Below are 24407 nucleotides of genomic sequence, written 5' to 3'. Positions count from 1 at the left end.
AACTGAACAAACACAAAAGCAGCAATAAAGACAATATAATTACTATGTTCTGTTAGGAAGATAACGTTAGGTATCATTTGACCCTTGCGTTGTTACAACACTATGATTTTCCCCTCTGTCAGGTGGGTTTCCAGTGTGTCAGAAGTTGTGACTGTGTGCCCCATTTATGGATATAGATTAGGCAGTGCTGAGAGCAACTCACACATTTTTAACATTTAATACAGAATTATTTCAAACCATATAGCACATATGTCAAAAATCATGAAGGAGGAAATTAACATTTCTAGTGGAGATATGAATCATGTAATAGAATATCTTCCTTTCCAATACTTATAATTAGGATAACACTAGACGGAAGTAGGTATGTCAGATATTTCTGAAAGGGTTCCCTTAAAATTTATGATTATAATTTAGTTATACATACTTTGTCAATCAATCTTGCCTGGAGTTTCTCAGCTCCTAAAATAGAAGTGTAAAATAATTTTGTGTCTCTTTTTATTTTTAATATAATACAAAATAATATATAACATACAGTAAATTAATAGTTTCAGATATTATTTAATATAAAATTATTTATAAATAAAATGTATACATGTTATACACCATACAAACTACAACATCATATAAGTTATTAAGATATAAATATATTCCATGAACAGGATGAACTATAAAATTTTTACATAAAACAGTATTCAAACATTAACAATAGAATCATTTATAATATCTTAAATGTTAAAAAGTCTCAAATGTACTCTGATAAATATATAAAAGTTTTTGATTCTACCAGTAGGGCATTTTTATATGGTACAATGAAAATATGATTTAAAACATTCTTTTATGTGAAATATAATTTAAAAACACAGATAAGGCTTGTGATGGGAAAGAGAGTATCTTAGGTAAGAATTTATGAATGCAAGAATTCTCCTTAAGGTAATAAAACTGCTCAACATTTTGCTTAGAACATTACAGTTTTGTTCTTTAAACCCAATCATAAAAATAGTATTTAATGGCTGTAGAGATATCAAGAGTCTATAAATAAGACCTTGCTCAATCTATCTAGGTATCCCACTGCAAGCTTCTGTCTTAGGATGTTGCTTACTCGCTTTAGTAGTGCTCTCTTACATTTTTTTTAATGTGTCCACAATAAATTCACAGTAATATTTGAATACTTTGGGTATTTGCATATTAAGGATTGAATTATTCATTTTAAAGTTGTTAATTTTATGCTCTATGAATTATATCTCACTAACCAAATTAAGGGACAATATAGCAGAGTCTCTCATAGAGTACAGTAAATTTCACCTTTATTAATATCTTATATCTGCACAGTATATTTTTCAAATTAATGAGAAAATATTGAATATGAAAATTACTAGTACTTATCTATACCTTTTTCTTTAAGTAATTATCTTTACTCCTAATATTCTATGTTATTTTGAAAAGTTTTATCGATGTTGAGTTATTGTTAACTTTAAAATATATTTTGACACTTTTTTTTAGATATTTTCTTCATTTACATTTCAAATCTATCCCTAAAGTCCCCCATTCCCCTCCCGCCCCCACTCCCCTACCCACCCACTCCCCCTGCTTGGCCCTGGCGTCCCCTTGTACTGGGGCAGATGAAGTTTGCACAACTTTAAGTTTTGATAACCTGCAGTGCTTTTTACATATATTTGTCACATACTTTAGACTGTCCCTTTTTGATATGTTTTATCATGGTTAAGCTGCAGTAATGTGTTTTTAAAAGTGGATTACACAGGCAAAGAAACTTGAATGAAACTTCTTCATGGAAGATTAGACACTAACAGAACAGTATTAGGTTCTCAGTCACTGACTTTTTTTTTTTTTCTGGTTCTGTTAAGAGTAATAGGCAAGAGTTCATTCTCTTGGATAGATTCTAACTGCTATCATGAAGCTGTTCATCAACAGTTCAATGTCATAACAGTTGTACCACTATTGCTCCAGTGGGCCTATCTTGTTAAGCCAATCATCATAGTAGCAATCGGGGTGAATGGCTAAGGGCACATAAAATCAAAGTATAACTAGGATAGCAACTGCACCCCTGGGAAATGCCATGGCCAGCTGTCACTTGTCAATAGGACAAATTAAATGAGATACAGACTTTTGGTTTTGCTTTGACAGATTTTGTCATATTGGTCTTTTGCCTGTTTAGTTTTCTTTCTTAAAATTTCTATGTTTTTTTTTTTCTTTTGGTTATTTTTTATGTTCTTTATGTGTTTGTTTGGCATTTTTTAATGAGACTGTCTAGGTTCTATTGTTGTGAAGAGACACCATGACCAAAGCAACTTTTTTTTTTTTTTTTTTTTTTTACACCAAGCATTTAACAGGGGCCTTTCTCCCATGTTTTAAAGTTTAATCTATGGTCACCATGGTGAGAAGCAGATGGGCATCGTGCTAGAGTAGTGGTTGAGAGCTTTTAATTTTGAATGAAGGTAGCAGTCAAAGAGATGAGCAGGAGATGGGGTGAGGGGAAGAGGAGACTTGGCCTGTTACTGGGTTTGAAACCTCAAAGCCTGCTCGGTCCCCAGTGACGTTCCTTCCCCAACTTCACACTTACTCCAATGAGGATACATTTCCTAATCTTTCTCAAATATTTCCACCAACAGAGGACCAAGTCTTTAAATATAGGAGCTTATGGTGGCCATTCTCATTAAAATTACAAGAGAAAGAGAAGAAATCATTAAATGAGTTGTGGACAGAGGTAAGGCATTGAAGAAGGTAAAATGTTCAAATCTTATGAAATATTTTAGTAAAAATTAAATATGATTATTTTGTTGAAATTGAAGATCATACTTGTAGTTAAAAAGCCAAAAAAGTTTTATAGAGATAAACTAAAATATGAGAACAAATGTTACTATTCCTGTTGTAGGCATTATGAGTGATCTATAGTTATAAAATTTCCACACAGAAGTCTGGAAAGATGACACAGATATTAATAGTATTCAACATTTTCAGAGGACACAGGTTATGTGTTCATCACCACATGACAACTCATAGTTGACAGCAACTTTAGTTCCAGAGAATATGATGCCCTCTTGGGCTTCTGTGAGTACAACATGTGGTAAACAAACATACCAAGATAAAACAATAATAAAATAATAAAAATAAATTAATCTTTTAAAGTTTGAAAATAAGTAGTTAATGGAAAATAGGTAAATGGCAGATTCAACAGGCAGTTAGCATGTAAAAGAATGTGAATTGATCCATTCTTATCTCCTTGTATGAAGTTCAAGTCTAAATGGATCAAAGAACCCCACATAAAACCAGAGACACTGAAACTTGTAGAGGAGAAAGTGGGGAAGAGCCTTGAAGATATGGGCACAGGGGAAAGATTCCTGAATAGAACAGCAATGGCTTGTGCTGTAAGATCAAGAATCGACAAATGGGACCTCATAAAATTGCAAAGCTTCTTTAAGGCAAAGGATACTGTCAATAAGACCAAAAGGCAACCAACTGATTGGAAAAAGATCTTTACTAATCCTAAATCTGATAGGGGGCTAATATCCAATATACAAAAAGAACTCAAGAAGTTGGACTCCAGTAAACCAAATAACACTATTTAAAACATGGGGAACAGAACTAAACAAAGAATTCTTAACTGAGGAATACCAATGGCTGAGAAGCACCTGAAAAAATGTTCAACATCTTAAGTCATCAGGTAAATGCAAATCAAAACAACCCTGAAATTCCACCTCATACCAGTCAGACTGGCTAAGATCAAACACTCAGGTGACAGTAGATGCTGACAAGGATGTGGTGAAAGAGAAATTCTCCTCCATTGCTGGTGGGATTGCAAGCTTGCAAAACCACTCTGGAAATCAGTTTGGTAGTTCCTTAGAAAATTTGACATAGTTTTACCGCAAGATCCAGCAATACCACTCCTGGGTATATACCCAGAAGATTCTCCACTGTGTAATAAGGGCGAATGCTCCACTTTGTTCATGCAGCCTTATTTATAATAGTCAGAAGCTGGAAAGAACCCAGATGTTCCACAACAGAGGAATGGATACAGAAAATGTGGTACATTTACACAATGGAGTACTACTCAGCTATTAAAAAGAATGAGTTTATGAAATTCTTAGACAAATGGATGGATCTGGAGGATATCATCTTGAGTGAGGTAATCCAATCACAAAAGAACACACATGATATGCACTCATTGATAAGTGGATATTAGCCCAGACGCTCAGAATGCTTCTTAGAAGGGGGAACCATATACCCATGGAATGAGTTACAGAGACAAAGTTCAGAGCAGAGTCTGAAGGAATGACCATACAGAGACTGCCCCACTTGGGGATGAATCTCATAAACAACCACCATGCCCAGACACTATGGCAGATGCCAACACGTGCCTGCTGACAGGATTCTGATATAACTGTTTCCTGAAGGCCTTTGCCAGTGCCTGGCAAATACAGAAGTGGATGCTCACAATCATCCATTGGACAGAGCACAAGGGGTCCCCAATGAAGGAGCTAGAGAAAATACCCAAGGAGCTGAAGGTGTCTGAAGCTCCATAGGAGGAACATCAATGAGAACTAACCAGTACCCCAAGAGCTCCTTGGAACTAAACCACCAATTGAAGAAAACACAGGATGGGACATACAGCTGTATATGTAGCTGAGGATGGCCTAATTGGTCATCAATGGAAGGAGAGGCTCTAGGTCCTGTGAAGATTCTATGCCCTAGGACTGGGAGGGCTGGGGAGCAGAAGAAGGGGGAGGGGAAAGGGGTTTTTCGGAGAGGAAACTAGGAAAATGGATAACGTTTGAAATGTAAATAAAGAAAATGTCTAATAAAAAAGTCTGAGATAGCTTATAAAAATGTGCCAAATGTGTTCTGCATACAACGTTCACACAAATGTTTTATGACTAAATTTTCTGAAATTACTCTCTAGTTCTCTTATCTTTCCCAACAAGACCCACTATCAAAGTCAATCTACTTCCATTGCGTATGTGTGGTTTACCTATTTGTGTTTTTGTGTGAGTGTGTGTGTACATATACAGATACATGGAGAAACATGACCCACTACATATAATTTGCATAGCATGTAATATCTAATGACCTTGTCGAGTGAAGTGAGACTTCACTAGAGCAAGAAATAGGATGGAACAATGTATATGGCTATAATAATAAGGAATGTCCCCCCCTCCTCAGAAACCATTACCTTTCTGTATTTTCCCTGTGGTTAGTAAGGCTTTACAGCATTCCTCATCTATGTTATTTTTGACACAGTGTTGTTCAGGTAGCCACTGATTCTGTGCAAGCTTTACATGGCATCTATAAGACAGCAGTGTACAGCACTCTTTCCACTCTCTATTCGTAAATTTGCTCACCCTCCTCTTTCCCAGTGTTTAAAACCAGACACATAAACACAATTCCATAGTTTGAAGTTTTCAAAGATGGCAGTGTAACAACTTTTTGGTTTTCCTGGTGAAAAATAGGTCTTTCATTTAAATAGTGACTTTATCTACATCTATGTTCAGTTAAGTACTTTTCTTTTTAAATATTGAATCACTTTTGTTAGAAAAATATACACTTGAAGGTTTTATTTATGAACCTTTCACTTGGTTGGTTAGAGTTGTTCCAAAATATTTTATATTGATTGTGGCTATTGTGAAGGGGGTTGTTTCCTTACTAGTTTTCAGTTCATTTATCATTTATCTATAGGAGGGCTTCTGATTTTCATGAGTTAATCTTGTACCCATCCACGCCACTAAAGAGGTTTATTAGCTGTAGGAATTTCCTGGAAGAATGTTTGGGGTTGTGAACGTGTACTATCCTATCATCTGCAAACACTGATTCTTTGAGTTCTTCTTTTCCAATTTGCATGTCCCTCAGTTGTCTAATTTTGTAACTACTGGGACATCAGTTACTATATTGAATATCTATATGGAGAGAGTGGATAACCCTGCCTTGTTCCTGATTTTAGTAGAATTGCTTTGATTTTTCTTTCCATTTTATTTAGTGTTGGCTATCAGCTTGATGTATATTGCCTTTGTAATGTTTAGGTATGTCCCTTGCATCCCTATTGTCTCAAAGACTTTCTTTATTAAAGTCTGTTCTATTTAGTCAAAGGCCTTTTTTCAGCATTCTTTGAGATAGTTTAAGTTTTTTTTTTTTAATTTAAGTTTGTTTATATGGTGGATTACATGGACTTACTTTCTCAATGTTGAATTATCTCTAGGATACAGCCTACTTGACCATGGCAGAAGATCTTCTGGATATATTCTTGAATTTAGATTTTCAGTATTTTATTGAGTATTTTTGCACATATGTTTATGACAGGAATTGATCTGTAATTCCATTTTGTTGTTGAATCATTGTGTGATTTGGGTATCAGGATGACTCTCCACTCATAAAATCAATTTGGCAATGGACCTTCTTTCTATCTTGCAGAATAGTTTGAAGAGATTTGGCATTAGAAATTGATGAGTATGTCAGAAGATGCAAAGATCTTCCCTGCTCATGGGTTGGTGGGTTAACAAAGTAGAAATGGTCATCGCAGTAAAAGCTATCTGCAGAATGAACAGCATCTCCTTCAAAATTCCAACAAAATTCATTACAGAGCTTCAAAAGATCATATGTAACTTCAAATGGAAAAAAAGTTCAGGATAGATAAAACAATTCTGTGCAATAAAATTGAACCCAGAGATATCACCATCCCTGAATTTAAGATATATTATAGAACTATTAAAAACTACATGGCATTTTAATAAAAACAGATTCATTGATCAATGGAATTGAATCAAAGGCCTAGACATAGACCCCCTATGTAACCTATGTAAACCCGTTTTTTGATAAAAGCAAAAAAAGAAGGATAAAACATAAAAAAGTAAGCATCTTCAACAAATAGTGCTGGTCTAACTAGATGTTTTCCTTTAAAAGATTGCAAATAGATCCATGTCTATCACCCTTCAAAAAATTCAAGTCCAAGTAAATCAAAGATTTGTATATGAAGCCTAATAAAAGAGAAAATGGAGAATAGCCTTGAAAATATTGACACAGAAAATATCTTCCTGGATAGAACACCAATAGTCCAAGCACAATAAGCACCTGTCAATAAATGTGACATCGTGAAACTGAGACGCTACTATAAGGCAAAGGACACCATCAATAAGACAAAATAGCAGCAAATAGAATGGACAAAGATTTTTACCAACTCTACATCTGACAGATATATAAATGATTCAATAAACTAGACATCAACAAACCAAACAAACCAATAAAAGAGTGAGACACAGATCTAAACAGAAAATTCTCAACAGGAATCTCAGAAGGCTGAGACACAAACAAAATGTTCACCATCCTTATCCCTCAGAAAAATGCAAACCAAAACTACTTTGAGATTCCAATTTATGAAATGGATGGTAGAATGGATAAGATCAAAAAGAATGGACAGCTCATATTGGCATGGAAGTGAAGCAATAGGGGTACTCCTCAGTTACTGGCAGAAGTGCAAACTCTTCATTAAGGAATATGGCAGTCTCTTAGAAAATTGACATCAGTTCTACCTCAAGACCCAACTATACCATTCCGTGTAAATAGCCAAAGGAAGCTCCATCCTACCGAATGGACACTTGCCCAGCTATGTTCATAGCAACTTTGTTCATAATATCCAGAAACTGGAAACTATCAAGTTGCACTTAAGCAAAACATTACTTAAAGAAAAGGTGGTACATTCATACAATGAACTATTATTCAGTTGTTAAGAACAGGGACATCATGAAATTTGCAGGCAATTGGATGGAATTAGAAAAGATCCTCCTGAGAAAGGTAACCTAGACCTGGAAAGACAAACATGATATAAACTCAGTTATAACAGGACATTAGCTGTTAAGGAAAGAACAATCGTGCTATGATCCACAGACCTAAAGATGTTAAGTAAAAAGGAGGGCTCAAAGAAGGACATATCAACCTCACTCCAAAGGGAAAGTAGATTTTTCAGGTGGTCTGTAGTACATGGGGATGGAAACAGAAGGGAATCAGACAGAGAGAGAGAGAGAGAGAGAGAGAGAGAGAGAGAGAGAGAGAGAGAGAGAGACAGAGACAGAGACAGAGACAGAGAGAGAGAGAGAGAATGAGAACATGCCTGGAATTTGAGGGCCAGGTGGTGATGTAGAAACTTACTTCAGTGGGACATTTCCTGGAATCTCTGAGAGTGATGCTAAGAAAGTCTTCTACTAATGTGGAGTCACAGAAACTGAGGAAACATGCCTAGACTCTCTCATGCTTATGGATCTGACCTCTGACCTAAGTTCTGCATATACATTACTGTTGTGTAACTTGTTATTTTTTTAGGACTGCCAATATTGGAAATGAGATGTTTCTGACTCTTTTGCCTGTGCTTGGGACCCTTTTTCTCCTAGTGGGTTTGTGTTTCTTCTTATTCTGTCTTTAGGCCATATTTGGTGTAAATTCCCTGGGAGATTCTCTCTCTCTCTCTCTCTCTCTCTCTCTCTCTCTCTCTCTCTCTCGTGTTTCTGTATATGTGTGTGTGTGTGTATGTGTGTGTGTGTGTGTGTGTGTGTGTGTGTGTGTAGGTCTGTCTGTCACTTTTTAAGAGAAACAGGAGAAGCTGATCTGGGGAACAGAGGAGGTAGTGGAGGGAGTTGGGAAGAGTGAAGGGAGGGGAAACTGGTCAGTAGTAATGTATGAGAGAACAATAAAAGTAAAACAAATAAAAATAATAAGTACTTGAAACTCTCACATACTATTAAAAGATCAGACATATTTCATAATGATAACATGTCTATTTCTTTGCTAATTTTACTTGAAATATGCTTTCTATGATATTAATGTACTTCTAAACATTTTCTATCAATTAGTACTAAGATTAACTGATACTCCTTTCTCTCTCTCTCTCTCTCTCTCTCTCTCTCTCTCTGTGTGTGTGTGTGTGTGTGTGTGTGCTACTTAATTTAGATTTTTTTCCCCAACCGTATTTTACCTGGTACTTCTTTTTCTATTTATGTTCAGCCATTGTATAAATTATATCTTTCAAAAATGTTTTTTTTCTGAAAGGCAGGTTGGAGTAATACATATGGTTTATTCACTAGACAGTGTCCATAGAGCAGTCTTTATCCATGATAAAGCTGAGTATTGTGATGTATACCAGCACTTAGAAGATTAGTGGGTATTGTAAATTCATGGCAACAGTGTAAAATCATATCAAACCAACCAATCAACTAACAACCACCAACACCAACGTCTTATAAAGAATATTAAATGAGAATAACATGCAAATGGACAGACTGTGTGTCTTTGTATGAGTCATTCAGATAAAGTATTTGTGATATTAAATGTTTTGTAGTTTTAAAATGTATGGTTGATATTTTTTACCCGTGTTTATTAATATAGAGTGATCCTGTAAATACTTCATGGAAAGTTAAAATGAAATCAAATAATATCCTTAGCAGAGCCTTAGTGATAGAAATGGAAGTTCAATAGTCCCAGTAACTGGACTGCTTGAATGAATTACCTCAGTTCACCTTGCATTTGGAGTTATTAAAGGTATATCTGAATAACAATTGCAAATTAAAATTTAAAATCTATTAGGCAGGAGTGGGTGGGTGGTGGAGCACCGTCATAGAAGCAGGGGGGAGGAGTGGGACAGTGGGTTTTCAGAGGAGAAACCAGGAAGGGGGTAACATTTGAAATGGACATAAATAAAACAACCAGTAAAAAATTTAAAAAAAATTAAAATCTGCCAGGCATGGTGGCTCACACCTTTAATCCCAGCACTTGGGAGGCAGAGGCAGGCGAATGTCCAAGTTTGAGGTCAGCCTGGTCTACAAAGTGAGTTCCAGAACATCCAGGGCTATACAGGGAAACACTGTCTTAAAAAAAAATTAAAACCTAAAAAAATTTCAGTATCAAACCCATGAGTACTTGAAACTCCTAAACAATTTTGAATTTAATTGACCTATTGAGGTATATTTTTCTCCAGCATTGATTGCTGTGCTGATACGTCTTTCTCCTTTTACACCTGCCACTTTAGCTTCCAAATTATTTATCCATGCAATCTACTGCTTAGTGATATTGTTCTTAATTAGACTGTATGTGCATCTTGAGTTTTCAGTTAACACAGCAAAAGCCTATACCCTCATAAGTCATTTTCATGACTTGTCCCCTATCATTATAATGTAGCAATTAATTAAGAGCCTAATAAATCTCTACTTTATCATAGCATGCTGAGTGTAGGAACCTAGATATGTGAGTCAGCATTTTACTTTTTGCTGTCTCTTTAATTCTTATTAATTATAATGCATTAATTTGCTTTGGATAAAAATGTTGAAATGGCTTGAATTCCACTAACAAAATGTTCTTAAGAGATAACATTAATCAATTTTAAGCATGATATTAGGCAGCGATCTAACTAAATATCATCTTCATAGTTCCAAGTTGGTGTCTGCCTATACTTTCAAATTTTTAGTATGCTTCCAATTTTCCTAAATTCTTTTTCTATTATTTTGCTATAGCATTTCTGAAAATATGTTTTAAAGATAATTCTTATAAATGCAGTCTCTATCAGGTTTAGAAGTTCTCTAGTAGAATTTTTGGGGTCATTTAAGTATACTATCATATCATCTGCAAAAAGTGATATTTTGACTTCCTCCTTTCCAATATGTATCCCTTTGACCTCCTTTTGTTGTCTAATTGCTCTGGCTAGAATTTCAAGTACTGTATTGAATAGTTAGGGAGAGAGTGGGCAGCCTTGTCAAGTCCCTGATTTTGGTGGGAATGCTTCAAGTTGCTCTCCATTTAGCTTAATGTTGGCTATTGGTTTGCTGTACATTGCTTTTATTCTGTCCAGGTATGGGCCGTGAATTCCTGACTTTCCAAGACTTTTAACATGAAGGATTATTGAATTTTGTTAAATGATCATATGTTTTTTTTGTTTTGTATTGTTTTGTTTTTATGTAGTGGATTACATTGATGGATTTCCATATATTGAACCATCCCTGCATCAACTGGGATGAAGCCTACTTGACCATGGTGAATGATCATTTTGATGTATTCTTGGATTCAGTTTGTGAGAATTTTCTTGATTATTTTGCATTGATGTTCATAAGGGAAATTGGCCTGAAATTCCCTTTCTTTGTTGGGTCTGTGTGTGGCTTAGGTATAACCGTAATTGTGGCATCATAGAACGAATTAGGTAGTATTCCTTTTGTCTTTATTTCGTGGAATAGTTTGAAGAATATTGAAATTACGTCTTCTTTGAATGTCTGATATAATTCTGCTGTAAACCTACCTGGTCCTTGGCTTTTTTTTTTTTTTTTTTTTTTGGTTGGGAGACAATTAATGACTGCTTTTATTTCCTTAGGGGTTATGGGACTGTTTAGATCATTAATCTGATCCTGATTTAACTTTTGCCCCCTGGTATATGCCTATAAATTTGTCTGTTTCATGCAGATTTTCCAATTTTGTTGAGTATAGGCATTTGTAGTAGGATCTGATGATTCTTTGGATTTCCTCGGTTTCTGTTGTTATGTCTCCCTTTTCATTTCTGATACTGTTAATTTGGATACTGTCACTGTGCCCTCTGGTTAGGCTGGCTAAGGGTTTAACTATCATTCTCATTTTCCAAAGAACCAGCTCCTGGTTTGGTTGATTCTTGGTATAATTCTTTTTGTTTCTTTTTTTTTTTTCTTTTACTGTTGAGGCATTTATTTCTTTTTTTTCCATTCTTTATTAGGTATACCACTCCTGGGCATATACCCAAAGATGCTCCAACATATAAAAAGGGCACATGCCCCACTATGTTCATAGCAGCCATATTTATAATAGACAGAAGCTGGAAAGAACCCAGATGTCCCTCAACAGAAGAATGGATACAGAAAATGTGGTACATTTATACAATGGACTACTAATCTGCTATTAAAAACAATAAGTTTATGAAATTCTTAGACAAATGAATGGATCTGGAGGATTTTATCTTGAGTGAGGTAACCCAATCACAAAAGAACACACATGATATGCACTCACTGACAAGTGGATATTAGCCTAAAAGCTGGGAATACCCAAGATACAATTCACAGACCAGAAGAAGCTCAAGTAAAAGAGTGACCAAAGTTTGGGTGCTTCAGTCCTTCTTAGAAGGGGGAACAAAATACTCAAGAGAGGAAATACAGAGAGCAAGTGTAGATCAGAGACTGAAGGAAAAGCCATCATCTGGGGATCCATCCCATATACAGTCACAAAATCGAGACACTATTCTGTTTGACAATAAGTGCATGCTGACAGGAGCCTCATATAGCTTCTCCTGAGAAGCTCTATCACTTCCTGGAGAATACAGAAGTGGATGCTCACAGTCATCCATTGGACAGAGCACAAGGTCCCCATTGGAAGAGTTAAAGAAGAGACTGAAGGAACTGAAGGGGTTTGCAATCCTATATGAAGAACAACAATATCAGCCATCCAGATCCTCCAGAGGTACTAAACCACCAACCAAGGAGTACACATGTAGTGATCCACGGCTTTAACCTCATATGTAGCATAGAATGGCCTTGCCTGGCATCAAAGGAAGGGGATGCCCTTGGTCCTGTGAAGGTTAGGTACCCCAGTGTAGGGAAATGCAAGGGCAGGTAGGCAGAGTGGTTTGATGGTTGGGGGAACACCTTTATAGAAGTAGGGGGAGGGGATGATATAGGGGATTTCTGTGTGTGAGGATCTGGGAAAGAGGTTAACATTTGAAATGTAAATAAAGAAAATATCCAGTTTAAAAAAATAAACGCAGTCCTTTTTATTATAACCTACTTGTATTACCTTATAATAATATCATACAATTTAATTCACTCTTTTATTTATTTGTTTATTTGAATGAAATTACACAAATCCAAAGCTTTTCTAACACCAACAAAAATATCTGTGAACACAGATTGTCGATACACTCACATTTACAACATCATTAAAGAAAATGTAATTTCTTGAAATAATCAAAACAGAGGAGGGTAAGGTCACTTACAAGTAAATATTTTAGCCTTTAAGAAAATAAAATATTTTGGAATAAACCCAACCAAGGAGGCAAAATTCTTTAACAATAAAATTTTAGTCCCCTGAAGAAGCAGAGAGAAAGATATTAAAAGATGGTAATATATCCCACATTTAAGGGTTATTAATGTTAATTCTGTCAAAATGACAATAGAGTTGATAAGCCTTTATAGACTTAATGAAATCCCAGTGAAAATCCCAATATCATTATGCATAAAATTTTGAAAAGAGTACTGTTCTCCAAATCAATGGGAATCACAAACATCACAGATCACCAAACCAATGCTGAGGTAAATAAACAAAGCTGGGACAATGACCATTTCAAATTTTCAGATAAATGACTGTGGCTTCATAGTAAATGAAGTATATGGTATTGACACATAGAGCAATGGATCAACTTCACTGGTCCAAATATGTGTACATACAACAACAGTCATTTGATATTGGAAAAAAAATTCCAAAAGGATGACATCTTAAAGAATATCTCTAATTTTAAAAAAATCACAAGAAACAGAGTAAAATGGAGACAAACCTGTATATGATGGTACTGTGGATTGTCATCTAAGAGCACAGATCCTTGAAGTGAATATATAGGCAAGTACTTTATTTGTGTGAGGGATGATCTGTGTGTTAGAGAGCTGAATGAGAACTAAGATGTTTACAACCATAATTTCTGAAATACTGTGAGAATGGTGGCTTGAGACACTAAGAAACAGAGTTGAAAATAAACTTGTTAAGGTATAAGGATGGTCCTTACTGTCTTCAAAACAATAGACAAACCTCAGAAAGCTAAAGATCTGAAACACTTATGCCTTCCTTATTCAATTAACTCTAAGAATCAGGAATGCACAAACAAGAAGGCAAAGGAGAAAATGTCTAAAGTGAACCAATATATGCAAAGCAAATACCAGCGTTTGATTACTAGAGAAAAAAAGAGACTCATATTAAAATTGGCTCAATGAATAAGAATCCTCACAGTGTAATATTCCTTAATCTAAATATAAGACTTGAGAAAAATGATTATCTCAAAAGGATTGATATGTAGAAAACAAGTGTATTTTCTGAGTAAGAGTTCACAAGTAAAGAAGAAAAATATTAAAAGAGGCACAAAGAAATATTTCTTAATGGTGAATAAGAAATTTTCAGGGACAAAGGGTATAAAGAAGTATACTGAAAAAATAAAAATTAAAAAGTGTCCAACCTCAAAACGTGTATGTGTATGAAGTTTTAAACAGCAAAATACACATAGAGATGTCTAATCTGTTGTGAGTGAAAGATTATATAAATAGCATTGGACGTCTAGAAAACATCTTAGAAACAACTGGGGAGACTTTTAAACTTCGTATTGAAATAAGATGATTAAGACTGTTATTCTAATTAAATGGCAGAAAAGACAAGTAACTTATTTTATTTTGAGCTACAAATTTAAGAAGTTGTTTCCTGTAGACCTAGTTTCATGGATTCATGGGTAAATTTTCTTAAATAAATGCAGAAACAGAGGGGCGAATGCAGTATTGTGTTTTTCAGGAAACAACAGAAAGGACAAGATGAGAGAGAAAGAGAGAGAGAGAGAGAGAGAGAGAGAGAATCAAGAAGGCAAGCAAGAAAGCAATCATAATAATATAGCAATCGAGAGTAACTATTACTTCAACACTACTTTGAAAATAGAAAATATAGTCCTTAAATTATTTAAAATATAAACAATTTATATTATATATATAATAGTAATATATTATATAACAGAATATATTTGTTATTATTTAAAATATAATACCTCACAACTGTCATATCTCAGGGCTAACTCAGTGAAGACATTGTTAAATTATTTTATACAAAATTTAAAACCAAGCCAGTTAAAATGATAATATTATTTCTAGTAGAGAACATAGACTATTGACAATTTAAGAAGGTTCATTACATTTTCTTAGGATTTCACTCTGCCTTTCTCTGTCTCTGTCTTTTTCTCTCTGTGTCTCTATCTCTGTGTCTGTCTGTCTGTCTCTGTCTCTATCTCTGTCGTCTCTGTCTCTGCCTCTCTCTCTCTCTCTCACACACACACAAACACACACACGTTGTATAATGTTTAGGTGATTATTTATGTATTTTCTTTAAAAAGATGGTTCATACCATTATTGGAAAAAGAAGAACTTAAAATTAAACATGGTAAAAGTAGTATAATTCTGAGACTTATAAGTAAATTGAATGTTTCTACTTGAAATTACTGCATGATAGATTACCCCAGCCAGCAACCTAAATTATTTTACTATTTTCATGGATTACATCCATAATTATTAAGAAAGCATCATTTGATAACATTTTTTCCAGGTGCCATTTCTTTCCTATTAGCATCCTGGCTTCTTTCCATTTGTACTGGGATTTCAAATGTGTATGCATTTTGCATCAGTTTCATTCTGTTCTATATTTATATAATAACTTTGGATTTTAAAATGAAAATATAACAGGCAGAAATCTAATTTTCTAATCCTAGAAAGCAGAGGGGATGGCAATTTAAGTAATATTTAGACAATTTTATTAACTTTATTCAACATAGCATATATTTCATACTAAGCATGGCATAAAGATGAATATTGTACTCATTTTTAGATAGAACAATTTACATTGTTTCACAGTATTTATAAGTACATATATTACTTATAAGTACTGAGATGGCTTAGCTTATAGAAGGGGTTTCTGTGCAAAACTGATGACTGAGAATCTTTGAACTGAGTCTTTATTATCTACCTAAAAACACCTGATGGAGATTGTGGTACCCATATGCAATATCAGTATTCCTATTGTAATATGAGAATCATAGATAAGAACATTTCCTAGAAGCCTGAGCCACTAATGACCAGATGTATTTAACCATGCAAAAATAATAGGAGACCTCTACTTCAATGTGGTAGAAGAATAAACTAACAAAAATCATGTCCACACACGTAATAACACATCACATTCACAGAAACACACACACATACACACTTAATTTTAACTTTAAAAATAAGAAAGCATTCACTTAAAAATAAATAATTATAGAACATATTTTGTTTAAGTTTAAGAGACATTTGCTAGATGAATTTTAAAGGAATCATGGACTGCTAATGCAGAACACATTTCACTATAGAATGACTGTCTTTAGGATTAGAAATCAGACACATTGGCATGGTGATTATGGAAAATGTGTTGAGGTACTTCATTTAGTTCCAGATCTATCCAAAACAAAAGATATTAATAAATGCCTTGCTGCTATATTTAATTGAATACAAAATGGCACAATGATTGTGCTACTCTATTGTTGATACAGAAATTTTAGTTAATACATAATTCATGCACTTTAAATTTGTTTTCACTTACTAGGCACTATAATATGTATTACTTCAGCAAGTACATGGAGATTTTATTCTTGCAAAGTCCAATTGCCTTTTAATAAAATTTTCCCATGATTGTAGTTACTTTATCTTGGAAACAATTTAATGGTAATGTTATTTTTAAAATAATAAAAATATTCCAAAGTCAATTACACCTTTCGAAAATGAGATTATAAGAATGAAAAGCATTGCATTAAAATGGTATATTTCAATAATTCATAATTCCTTAAACATTCCCATCGATCACAACAGTTTAAAAAGCAGTCTGTCCCTACAGCTCTACTGGAAACATGTTTATTGGTTTAGACAGATGGGCATGCCCCGCGGATCATTTTCAAGCTTAAATTCAAAATTGGCTTTATGCTTTTAAGAAACAGATGATGGCAAAGAATTGTCCACTCAACAGCTTGTTTCTGTTCTTCAACAATGGAAAAACCAATAGAACATGTCATTAAACAGGCCTAACATTTCAAAATCAATTAAGGTTTAAGAACATATTTTTTATGAACATTATTCAATTACAAATAAAATGATTTTTATCATTAATAAAAAAACTCAAGGTGAATACAAGTTTTGGGACTTAAAATGTGTCTTTCAAGAGAAAAAAATACATATACAACATCATCTATACCTAAGTAGTAATAATGAATTTGGAGTCTAATATAATTGATATAATTATTCATAACCATAGTAAATTATTTTATGCTAAGAAGAGTTCTGATTACTCTACATACTTTTCATAAGTACTTTGAAAAATGCTTGGTGAAATTCTACAAATATAAAACTTACAAATATGGGTAGTTTAATAACACAGAATAATTATGTCAAAACAAAAATTACTAAATTACACAAAACCTAACAGTGGAAAGAGAGAAGACTTCTGTGAAAAACCCAAAATTGTATATAAGGGACATACAAATCCTTACAACAGAATGGTAAACATGAATCCTTCTGTGGCATACATTGCATAACTAGAGATCAGTTATGAAAGTCTCCTATATTCTTAGATACTACGTGTTTTATTTTTTTAGTTTCCATTTATTCTTTCCTCATATAATAATCCTGATATCAACCTCCCTTGCCTCCATTCCTCTCTGTTCCTTCATCACCTCTCCTCTTCCCTAGATTTTCTGCCTCTCTGATTCCCTTTCAAAAAGATTAGGCTTCCATGGCATAGCCATGGAACTCTGTAAAACAGCATGCAATGAGACTAAGCCCACACCTCATATCAAGGCTGATGAGGAAAAGCTAGTAAGAGCTGAGAAAAAGTCACCCCACTCTGACAGTTATATGTTCTTTATTATGGAAATATTTAATGATTCTTGACCACCCTTCATCCTTTCTCTGATTACAATTTGTATTTTTTTTATTAGATATTTTCTTCATTTACATTTCAGAGCTATCCTAAAAGTTCCCTATACCCTCCCTTGTGCGACCTGCTCCCCAAACCACCCACTCCAGTTTCCTGGCCCTGGCATTCCTCTGTACTGGGGCATATAATCTTTGCAAGACCAAGGACCTCTCCTCAGATTGATGGCCTACTAACCCATCCTCTGCTACATATGCAACTACAGACACAAGACGGGGGTACTGGTTAGTTCATATTGTTGTTTCACCTATAGGGTTGCAGACCCCTTTAGTTCCTTGGGTACTTTCTCTAGCTCCTTCATTGGGGACCCTGTGTTCCATCCAAGAGATGGCTGTGAGCATCCACTACTGTATTTGCCAGGCACTAACATAGCTTCACAAGAGCCAGCTACATCAGGATCCTGTCAGCAAAATCTTGCTGGCATATGCAATAGTGTCTGGGTTTGGTGGATGTTTATGGGATGGATCACCGGGTGTGGCAGTGTCTGTATGATCCTTCCTTACTTCTTAGCTCTGAACTTTGTCTCTGTAACTCCTTCCATAGATATTTCTCTCTATTTCTAAGAAGGAACTAAGTATCCACACCTTGGTTTTCTTGAGTTTCACATGTTTTGCAAATTGTATCTTGGGTATTCTAAGTTTCTGGGCTAATATTCACTTATCATAGAGTGCATATCATGTGTGTTCTTCTGTGATTGGGTTACCTCATTAAGGACAATATTTTCTAGTTCCATCCATTTGCCTAAGAATTTCACAAGTTCATTGTTTTTTGTTTGTTTGTTGTTTGTTTTTGTTTTCTTTTTTATTAGGTATTTTCTTAATTTACATTTCAAATGCTATCTCAAAAGTTCCCTATACCCTCCCCCTGCCCTGCTTCCCTACCCACCCACTCCCACTTCTGGGACCTGCTGTTCCCCTTTACTGGGGCATATAAAGTTTGCAAGACTTAGGGGACTCTCTTCTCAATGATGGCAGACTAGGCCATCTTCTGCTACATATGCAGCTAGAGACACAATCTCTGGGGTACTGGTTAGTTCATATTGTTGTTCCACCTATAGGGTTGCAGACCCCTTCAGCTCCTTGGGTACTTTCTATAGCTCCTCCATTGGGGACCTTTTGTTCCATCCTGTAGATGACTGTGAGTATCCACTTCTGTATTTGCCAGACACTGGCGAAGCCTCACAGGAGACAGCTATAACAGGGTCCTTTCAGCAAAATCTTGCTGGCATATGAAATAGTGAGGCAACCCAATCACAAAAGAAGTCACCTGATATGCACTCACTAATAAGTGGATATTAGCCCAGAAACATAGAATACCCAAGATACAGTTTGCAAAACATAAGAAAATCAAGAAGGAAATGTGTGGATACTTCAATCCTCAGAATAGGGAACAAAATACCCATGGAAGGAGTTACAGAGACAAAGTTTGGAGCTAAGATGAAAGGAAGGACCATCCAGAGACAAACCCACCGGAGGAATCATCCCATAATCAGCCACCAAAGCCAGACACTATTGAATTCATTGTTTTTAATAGCCGAGTAGTACTTCATTGTGTAAATGTACCACATTTTCTGTATCCATTCCTCTATTAAGCAATATCTGGGTTCTTTCTAGCTTCTGGCAAGTATAAATAAGGCTGCTATGAACATAGTGGAGCATGTGTCCTTATTACAAGTTGGAAAATATTCTGGGTATATGCCCAGAAAAGTTATTGCTGGATCTTCCTGTAGTACTATGTCCTATTTTCTGAGGAAAGGCCAGACTGATTTCCAGAGTACCACCTTGTACCACCTTGCAATCCCACCAGCAATGGAGGAGTATTCCTCTTTCTCCAGCATCTGCTGTCACCTGAATTTTTGATCTTAGCCATTCTGACTTGTGTGAGGTGGAATCTCAGGATTGCTTTGATTTGCATTTCCTTGATGATTAATGATGTTGGATATTTTTCAGGTCCTTCTCAGCCATTCAGTATTCCTCATTTGAGAATTCTTTGTTTAGATCTGTACCCCATTTTTTAATGGGGTTATTTAATTTTCTGGAGTCCAGCTTCTTGAGTTCTTTATATATATTGGATATTAGTCTCTAGTTTCTAGTGCTCTCTCTAGTTTCTTTTTGGTGGCACTCAGAACTATGAGTTTTCCTCTTAGATCTGCTTTCATTGTGTCCCATAAATTTGGGTATGTTGTGTCTTTGTTTTCATTAAACTCTAAAAAGTCTTTAATCTCTTTCTTTATTTCTTCCTTGACTAAGTTATCACTGAGTAGTGTGTTGTTCAGCTTCCACATGAATGTTGGTTTTCTATTATTTCTGTTGTTATTGTAGAGCAGCCTTAGTCCATTAGGATGCATGGGATAATTTCAATATTTTTGTATCTGTTGAAGGCTGTTTTGTGACCAGTTATATGGTCAGGTTTGGAGAAGGAACCTTGAGGTACTGAGAAGAAAGTATATCCTTTTGTTTTAGGATAAAATGTTCTGTAGCTATCTGTTAGATCCATTTGTTTCATAACTTCTGTTAGTTTCAATGTGTCTCTGCTTAATTTCTGTTTCCAGGATCTGTTCATTGATGAGAGTTGGGTGTTGAAGTCTCCCACTATTATTGTTTGAGGTGCAATATGTGCTTTGAGCTTGAGTATAGATTCCTTAATGAATGTGGATTCCCTTGCATCTGTAGCATAGATATTCAGAATTGAGAGTTCATCTTGGCAGATTTTACCTTTGATGAGTTTGAAGTGCCCCTCCTTGTCTTTTTTGATAACTTTGTTGGAAGTCGATTTTATTCGATATTAGAATGGCTACTCCAGCTTGTTTCTTTGGATTGCTTGCTCATTGCTTCTGAGGCCCACGTGTTCTCCTGAGAGGACTGATCTCTGTGGGACCTGGATCCAAGATGGTGCTCTCACCTGAGTCCCGTGGGCAGAGCCCTCTCTGGAGACCAACTCTCCTCAGTGATCCTATGATCCTGCATGTGCTAGGGTGCCTGCAGCATGGAGAGTCCTCTGGGGACTGTGGGACCATCTGCTGGGTTTTTGCCCAAGATGGCTGATGGCTGGCGCAGACTGGAAGGAACCCCAGCCACTGGTCAGGCAGGTTTCCTGTGTCCCTGTTCCTGCTGGCACAGGTTCCTCCTGGTTGTTTTGGTACAGATGTTGCGTTCCACTCACCAGCGATCCTAAGATTCTGGGCGTGTTAGGATGCCTGTGGTGTGGAGAGTCCTCTGTGGACTGTGGGAACATCCACTGAGTTCGTGCCCAAGGTGGCCCCCTAATTACAATTTGAAAGGCAAATATCCAGAATTCTTTAATCATTATAATCACACTACTATTTTATCAGCATTTTCCCATGTAGTTCAATATGGCATTAAATATAACTAATTTTAAATTGAATTTCTCTTCCTTTTGCTATGAGAATATGTTTGATAAGGCTGAAGATATGAAATTCAAATTGTAATACAAGCAAATTGAAATGTTTTAAAGATAGGACACAGCTATTCCATCACCATCCTTCTGCCATTACTTTGGCTAGATTTCATTTCATAAAAATTCATTAAAAGAATACAGAATTTTTATTCATGGTTAGGAGCTACATAAGGAACATGCCTTACCTTTTGAAGGTTTTACAATTTATATTTATTTGCATCATAATGCTTGGGAAATTCTGCCTGGTATTTGATTTTTTTCCTTAGAATTTCTTATAATTTATTTTAAATATAAATTTCATATTTTAGAATTCTATGAAACTTACTCATCACACACAATTATTTATGCACAGAACCCCAATACATTATCACCATTGACAATAGATCATCTTTATTTCTCAGTTTATCTAAACTGCCACTGTTGGCTGTGATCTCACACTCATAGTTTTGTCATTGATATTAATTTTAATCTTTTTCTTTCTTCAAAATCTCTGAGGGTGCTAAACTGACTTCTTAGGGAAAAGTAAGCAAGAAGGAATCCCATGAGGATAATCAGGAGTGCAGAATCACACTATTATAGCTCTCTGATTAGACCTATCCAAGATCACTTGATAGTTTACAACTCAAGCCAAAAGTACTATATCATGAACGACATTTCACTTTATTGAGAGCAGTCTTCATTTTCAAACTAAATAACTATCTCTTCCCGTACTGGACCTTTATGGCACCTAGCATTTCTCACTGTCCTTACTATAAAGAAGAATATTGTTTGTCCATATCATCCTGGAACACTAGAGTTGGAAATCGAAAGCTCATCAGCTTTGTCCAACTCATTGCTAGATTTTACAGTCCATGGGCATGATAATTTTAACAGTACAAAAGTTTCTTGGCAACTAAGTAATGCCAGACTACTATTTTGCCAAAACATTGGGTTTCATAACTCCATAAACTTACGGTACTAAACTTGCCGTTGTGGTAAAAACACTATTCCATGATAGACTATAGACTGGATTGGCTTCATTTCTATCATTCAGTTCTTGTGTGTTGTGATCTATTGCTGCAGGAAACCGGGGAGCCTGAGATGAAGAGCAGTGAGCAAAGGAGAGAAAGGTGATTTGAAGGGAATTAGCTGTGACAACAAAAGCATATGAACTAATACAAGAATGTATCATTTGTATTCACTCCTTAATTATAGCTCATTAGGAATTATATCAAATTCCAAGCTTCTAAAGTCTCTCAAGTATTTTAGTAATCCATTGCCATGTTTGGTAAGTAAATTTTTCTAGATGTGCTTAGATAGATAAAATTAATCATAAAAATTAGAGTATTGCCTAGTAAATTTTGAAAGAAACACACAAGCAAGTCTACTTAGACTCAAACTATGATTAACTTGTCAGCAATTTACCCAAGGGAAAAGACAAATGTTAAAACAAGTAAGAGGAAAATTACGAGACCTGAATACTTTTAGAATATGTATTCTCTTATGGCTACACATGCTTTGAGTACTAAGCACCACATTTTATTTTCACATTTTATTTAAATAGGTTTTTAAGAAATAATAAACTATTCCTCAATGACTTCCTTTTGTAAAAGAATGACACATTTTAATGTTAAACTATGTAATGAATGCTTCAGAAGAATTCACACAACCCAGATTCTTCCCTGGTCCTGGATACCATGGATTCAAGAGGCCCTCAGCTGTCAGATCGCTCAGACTAGTGGAGGACTTCATGGTAAAAATATATATGACTCGGGTAGTATACACACTAAAACACATGGAAAGCAAGAGAACAGAATAAATGTTCAAGTGAGATCTTACCGTCTTATATCTAGACTTAATTGATGAGCTAAAGTTAGGGGATTTTTTTTCCTACAAATGGTTAAGATTTTCCCATGTTTGAAAGTGATGTCTTTTGCTGGAAATGAATCTGAGTGGAAATATGCGCAATAAGTGAAAAAAATTGGATGCAGAAAGATAAATATTGCAAAAACATTAAAAAAAAAGAATCCAAGTGAAAACATAAATATTTCACTGAATACTATGCACAAGAAACTGTTGATGGTCTGTAAAATTTAATACATTTACTATGTGGGCTGGTCTTGCATCAAGAGGAAAAAAATGTTGTGCAACACTGTTCTACAAAGTAATACGTTATTCACACATAGATTTTAAAAGGTAAATTAACAGCATATTTTCTTTGAGGATGATGTTGTATTACAGAAAATATAAAAGATACAAATGAGATTTCTAAGTCCTTCTTAGATTCATCACATGAAGAATGACCATCATTCCAGCATTTCTACCAGAGACATAAATTCATTAAAATCAATGAACATATATAGTACATAAAGTCTCAGAACTTAGAGTTTTATTTAGGCTGTTATTAATTTGAGAGGTGTAATACAAATTATATATATACATATGTATGTTCGTGTGTGTGTTGGTTTTTTGAGACAAGGTTTCTCTGTACAGCCCTGGCTGTCCTGGAGCTCGTTCTGTTGAACAGGCTGAACTTAAACTCAGAAATCTGCCTGCCTCTGCCTCCCGAGTGCTGGGATTAAAGGTGTGCGCCACCACTGCCTGGCTACAAGTCATTATTATATCTATTTCTCCTTTTGGTGTGAAGTAATATTTCCTGGCCCTAAGAATTCACTCTGGTCTAAAATTCTGAGATTCTTCAACCATAATTATTGACTTTTCACTGTCTACATATTTTTGCCCTTTTTTGACAATGTATAACTTATCGATATTGGTGTCTTTAACTCAGATTAAAAAAACTTACTTCCCACTCTACTCTTTCAGTGAATAATATGTGATTTACTTTTAGCACTGGTTTAGCATTACAGTGCTTAGATTTATTATGGTTTATTTATTCATTGCAAGACTGTTGGTGGCTTCCAGATTTTGGCAATTATGAATAAAGCTGCTCTAAACATCTGTGTTTAAGATTTTATGTAGATATAAATTTTATTCATTTGGCAAAATGCAGAAGTGTCAATGATAGACAATATGATAAAACTTTGCTTACTTTGATAACAAAAATCAGTAAACTATATATTACTTCCCCACTGCTAATTTTAATTGCTCTTGATTTTATGTTTATTTATTTAGAAATAAAATATGCCACAAAACATCCTTCATTTCCTATTGAACATATATAGTCTAAAGAAAATTAGAACTGTGTTATGTCTATTTTCTCTAATTTAGTATATTTTGAGTAGTCACATTTTAGCCGTATT

At 35.0% G+C, this 24407-nt stretch overlaps 1 long non-coding RNA gene across 1 annotated transcript in view; it reads left to right on the top strand.

Annotated features, from left to right (window-relative positions):
• Positions 1–24098, top strand: part of Gm32455 (predicted gene, 32455) — a 28860-nt gene extending 4762 nt beyond the window's left edge. Inside the window, exons 3-4 of the long non-coding RNA NR_153783.1 lie at positions 2628–2722; positions 22231–24098. This is a non-coding gene — a long non-coding RNA (predicted gene, 32455). The remainder of the gene's footprint in view (positions 1–2627; positions 2723–22230) is intronic.
• Positions 24099–24407: the final 309 nt, after the last annotated feature.

Source organism: Mus musculus, chromosome 14 (assembly GCF_000001635.26).
Source record: "Mus musculus strain C57BL/6J chromosome 14, GRCm38.p6 C57BL/6J".
NCBI lineage: Eukaryota > Metazoa > Chordata > Mammalia > Rodentia > Muridae > Mus > Mus musculus.
This window is presented reverse-complemented; position numbering and strand designations above follow the sequence as displayed.